Here is a 6,000-nt window from a genome sequence, read left to right on the forward strand (position 1 = left end):
AGCCTGGTCTGCATGGAAGCTCTCATGCACCTGTGCACCTCCACCCCTTACAACAGGGAACATTTCTAATGGTGCTTCAACTGGTGCTCAGGCCCAAAAGAGATGGAGACAGCCATGGCTACGTTCATTTATGGACATCAGCTGATCTGTCACATTCCCTGCATTCTTGGCGCCAAGTTTTTTGGAAGATAATTGAGAAGTTCTCCCAAGCTACTGCTGTAGGTCGTAGCATTGATGAATTTGTCAAGACATCTGTTAATTAGGCCAGTCAAACCTGTGTGTCCCATAAAGGGAATGTCCTTCTCCTTTAATGAACCACCCCACCATGTACCGGCGGAGCTACCGCCAAATTCTCGTAACGTCTTAACATGGTGGCGAGTGCCTCTTTATAAATAGATAGTAGATATATAGATAGAGAAATACTAGCTAAATAAATTGTGTTTACTGTGGCCAGACTATTGTGTCATAAATCAAAGTAAACATGTTTGAGTTGTGTGTGTTATTGTCTGTTTGGCCCTCACAGTGCTCTCATTACAAGATCTTGGCACTGGGGTCTATGCAAAAAAAGAATGAAAAATGTCTTTTGCAGTATCTTCAGCTAGAAAAAGTGTTGTGTAGAATATTGCACCTCACAAAAAGAACAAGAGAACAAAAGATCAAAGAGCAATGAGATCTGAAGTCAACTTCTGTAGTGCAGTGGACTGAAACTTACTTGAGGGTTAAAGGGATAGCTAGCCTTCAGTTGCTGGTCCCCATTGACTTACATGACTTACGTGAAAAAGGTAAGTCAGTGGGTAACAGAAGCTGAATGTGAACTATCTCTGTAAGCTGTGTTCACACTGAAAGTGAACTGGAGTTAATTTTCAATGGGTTTGGGTGACTTGAGGAGGATTTCAACGATGTCATTGTGAACATGTCTAAAGGGATAGTCCACCCAAAAAATGAAAATTCTGTCATTATTTACTCTCTCTTGTCTCGTTCCAAACATGTAGGACTGGCTTTCCTCTGTGGAACAGTTTCGGTTCCCAGTGACTTCCATTCTATGGTCAAAAAATATAATGGAAGTCAAAGGGAACCAAAACTGTTCGCTTACCAACATTCTTCAAAATATCTTATTTTTGCGTTCAGCTTAATAAAGAAACTCATACAGGTTTGGAACAGCAAAAGGAGGAGTAAATGACAATTTTTTTTTTTTTTTTTTTTTTTTTTAACAGTTAAAAAAACATCAGCATATTTTTCAAGATTACATTGAAATGACTGGGATATGTTAACAGTTATGTCTTGCATTGTCTTGTGTCATTTCACTGCTGTTATCTGTAGTTGTGAAGTTCACATTTGGACTTTGGTGAAGCACAAAATATAGCCAAGATCTGACTGTTAAAACAACCTGTCCATGCTTCCATGTTGCATTTCAAGGCGCCTTCACATTAGTTCCAGAACCTCAGTTATCTCTATTCTGGAACACCATCCGTAAGCTGCGTTCACAAAGTGTCAAAATTACCACAGTTAAAATATTCTGTTCTGAGTAGTTTGTGTATTTGAGCTAAAAAATGATCCATTTCTATGCCAAAACTCAAATCTTGATGAACAAAGAAAGTGCATTGTGCAACTAAATCTGAAACAATATCACATGAAACCTATTTACAGCAACTGTGTGTAGTTTTGTGTATTTCCATGATTTTGGAGTTAACAGTTAAGTGAGTGGAATTCAGTAGACATGCATTTGTTGCTGCCAAAAAGCAATCTGCCCTCTTTGAAGAGCTTCTACACCCTCTCACCAAACTTACTCCCAGAACAGACATTGAAAGTAACAGAATCTGTTAGCCTTTGGAAGACAGTGTACCATAAGAGTGATTTTAAAGCTCATAGTTAAAGGTAAAAAACAAAAAGTACTCACAGAGTTGCTTTAGTGTTAAGATTTTAGTCATTATGAATATGGTGCAAGAGCAGGTTACAAGTCAGAAATGTCACGGTAATTCTGTCATGATGTGAACGCATCACCGTCGCTGTGCTCCTGTTTCTTTCTTGAACATTTTACTGTAGTGGTTGGTGAACACAGATCCAGAATATGTCCACCGTGTGAATACTGCCCCGTCTTGGATGTTTCTGAGTCCAGTTTCAAACACCAGAAGAGTGTTTGATCCTATATACTAATATTTATGTCTGTCTGTCTGTTGTGCAAGTCTATAACTGTACTATTAGGCAAAGCAAGAGGACAAAAAAGACGTCAGACTTTACCTTCTCGGAGACATATTGCAGTCCTCCACCTTCAGGACCTTTTATTTTTAAATACTTGAAATAGGAGGCTAATCTCCTGCCTTGGGATGAGATGTATAAAATAGAACAAAGAAAAAAAGAGAAATGTTGACTTATGTGGTGATGCATGATTACGTACATTATGTGCCAACTCTAGGCTGTGGTGAAGAGTTATATTAGACTAAAGGTCTAATAGATCTAGAGAAATTATTAATAATGTAAGAAAGAAAAAAGTTTCAGCCCTGCTGGGTCTTTAGAACTATAACGTATGTCAAAGGGCCGAAATAAAGAGAAGTAAAATTAAGATTTGTCTTTATATTTATATTTATATTTGTTGTGTGCCAGTTGCATTGTTTCTTTTATTTTATGATGTCAAAAAAAAAAAAAAAAATACAAATCTCTGGATGATACAAACCACTGTGACAAATGCCAGAAAATAAATAGTATAATTCTTAAAGCATTTATTTTTACTTTTTTAAGATATTCATTTATGTTATGTTTTTTTATGGTCCATGCTTTTTTGAATATGTCAGTTTTGGACTGTAAAATTTGTACATGGAATAAGTTTAAATTAGTTTTTTTTTTTTTTCTGTACAGCAGTGCAAACAAGTCCAATGTGAGTGTCAGCATGCTGAATGATACCGTGTGAACGTGGGGTTCAGTTTCCCATGGTGCATCAGTTGTCACAGATGAGATGCATTGGCATCATGATGGTGTAATGTGTTTGAGAATGGTGTGTCCTCACCCACATCTTCCCACCTACTGCAAGTGGATTGCCCGTGTTACAAAATAACAGCGTTCGCATGTTTTCGGGGTTCAGATCTGAGACGCTAAAGAGTGTGGGATATGCTTGCATGATTGTGTCTGTGTATGCAAATAGGATTGTTACAGGGTGTGAATGCTGTGTGCGTGTTGGAGGAAGTTAGTGGAGCGAGAGACTGGGGTGTTCGGTGTGAAATCTGTGTCATGTTCAATGTTTTTAAACCCTGTTGGACTTTCCTCAACCTCCTGGATATTTATATTGTACGTGTTGTAATCCCCCCAACTATTCTTGAGTGTCAGTCGGCTTGTTTATTTCCATTGAATAAGAGTGACTTTCTTTCTGAGATATGTTCTGTTTCATTTAAAAACAAATAAAAGTTTATTAGTTGAAGTCCAACGAGTGTCTTATGGTTTTCTCATACGAATGCATTTTATATTGCTATTACATTACATACGCAACTATTCAGTAAGTTCTTTATATATTTATGAGAACATCCTTTATGCAAAGTAAAACCACTGTAATTGAAAGCTTCTTGTGGCTTTATTTTTAAATGCCTCACATAAATGTTGCTAATAGCAGCTTCCTTGGGCCATTTCTGTGCATATAGCGTCATATCATGGAGTAAGGAATGGACCAGCTCAAAAAGTAGCAGACTTCATAAACAGCACTGCAAATAACTTTGCAGGGTCCTTTGCATTTATCTACCCTTCAAGATGGAATCTATCACTGGGTCGCTCTTATCAGAGAGCCAGTACCCAGCCATGCCCGCAATCTGCCCCCATAAAGATAGAGGTGAACGCCAAATGCCCTTTAACTGCCAATGTGGCCAATGCACACAGTACAACACCGAAAAACATCTGCTGAAGAACCTCTATTTCATCCTCCTGAATGTCATCAAAAATACCCTTTTTTTCAGAAGCTGAGGAGAGAGACGGGAAGATATCAGTAAATTCAGAAACATCCAGAAATGCATTTTGCATTGCATCATGTGATTTAGATATTTAAAAGATATAAATGATGATATTTAAATATCATTTTAATTACATAAAAACACCTTGTGACAAAAAGTGTACACACACACACACACACACATGGTGGAAATCAAAATTAGAGAACAACCTACAATTACCTAAAGTTTTTTTTTGTTTTTGTTTTTTGGATCAAAATTAGTGAACACTTACAGATACCTCCAAGTTATTGGTGTTACAGTTTTTCTCAGTCACTTTGGTGCATTTTTCAAAACAGAAATGAAATTCTCAAAACTACTTGTACAACCTCCACATCATCTAGTAATTTATACACATCATAAAACCAGTTTCTCATTCTTTCGAACAAGTTGCGATTGCTTTTGTACATTCATTCAATTGATTATGCATGTTTATCGGCAGTTTCCTGCATTATCAGTTGCTCATGTCATGTTGCTCAAAACGTATTGCATAGTTTTCTGTGCAACAGTCTTACCACTCAGAACATCTAGTCTTTAGTTCATCGTATAAGTCATTAAATGCAAAATGGTTAATCTAGTTGTCAAAAACTGCCTAGCACACTTTTTATATTTATTTTTACACATTATTATTAGACTTTTTGTAAATTTGGCATGAATTGTCCAAGTGAATCTTGACTTATGAAGAGAATGTAGATGATAAACCAATGATAAACCCTTTCTCTGAAATAGCTCAAAGGTTCATCTCATGAATCTTCAGTTGAAAAGCTTATACTGTATAGACAGAGGACAACACAAGAGCTACACATTCTGACAATGGACTTATTTTCATATTTGTGTCCATATTTATTTTTCCTTTTCTATATCACAATGACTTTGTAAAGTTTTTTTTTTTGTTTGTTTTTTTTGGTCAGACTTTGTAAAAGTGTAACTGGGAATTCTATCCAGTCTCTTTCAATCAATATCCCACATACAGTAATGTGTAAATGTGTACGTTTGAAATGGATATATGGCATATATAAGCATATGGCATATTGTTCAATACAGTAGTTTACATCAGATCATCCCTCCAGAGTAAACTGTTATATTGACAACATGGCTAAGCAATTTGACTGTCTTATCCGTAAACTATGACACAAGGATTTGTCATTCTGATGGCAGTGATATGTTCATTGACAAAGATATTTATTTTTGAGAGATGAACTAAGGATTTTGAGCAGGAGACTGGCTTTTGCAGGTAATCCATGGTGATTTGCTATTTGTACGAGTTGTTTTGAGAAATGCACTTTATGTTTTGCAAATTGTGAGTTTGATTCGAGAAATGTACCAAAGCGACTGAGAAAAACTGTAATCTGGCACCTGATGTTTATTATTATTATTATTATTATTATTATTATTATCATTATTATTATATGACAAATCCTATTTAACTGGTAGAACTCCTCCAATATGCAAGATGGCAGGTCGCTCTAAGGTGACTGAATACCTGCGACAGGAGCTTGTCCAGATGAAAGCCAAAGGGACGAGACCCTTTCAGCCACTGCAAGAGAATCTGCTCATATACCAAATCTGTGATTTCAAGAATATTGCAGCTTTGGGAATGACACTAGTTCATTCAAGTCCCCCAGAAAGCCAGGTTAGAGAAATGCACGAGAAGACTGGATCATTTGTAGACTATCAATGCAGAATCGGTTCAACACTGCAGCTGGAATTGCTATCAAGTTCAGCGATAAACAGTACGGATCTGTCTTAGCATATTTAAGAAAAATCTGACTGAAAGCACACTCTGCAGTGACCAAGCTTCTATAATCTAGACTCACCTTTACTGGGGAACATGTTGTGTGGAGAGAAAAGAAATGGTCCAAAGTTCACTTTAGCGATGAGAGCAAGTTTAATTTATGATGTTTCTGATTGGAAACATTTGATTTGGCATCGAACTGGAGAAAGACTGAACCAAAAGTGTTTAAAGAAGTCAGTGAACGGTGCTGGAGGAAGTGTTATTGTTTTGGGGATGGAAGGTGAATGCATAATGACATAA

This window comes from Carassius gibelio, chromosome A11, assembly GCF_023724105.1.
Source record: "Carassius gibelio isolate Cgi1373 ecotype wild population from Czech Republic chromosome A11, carGib1.2-hapl.c, whole genome shotgun sequence".
NCBI lineage: Eukaryota > Metazoa > Chordata > Actinopteri > Cypriniformes > Cyprinidae > Carassius > Carassius gibelio.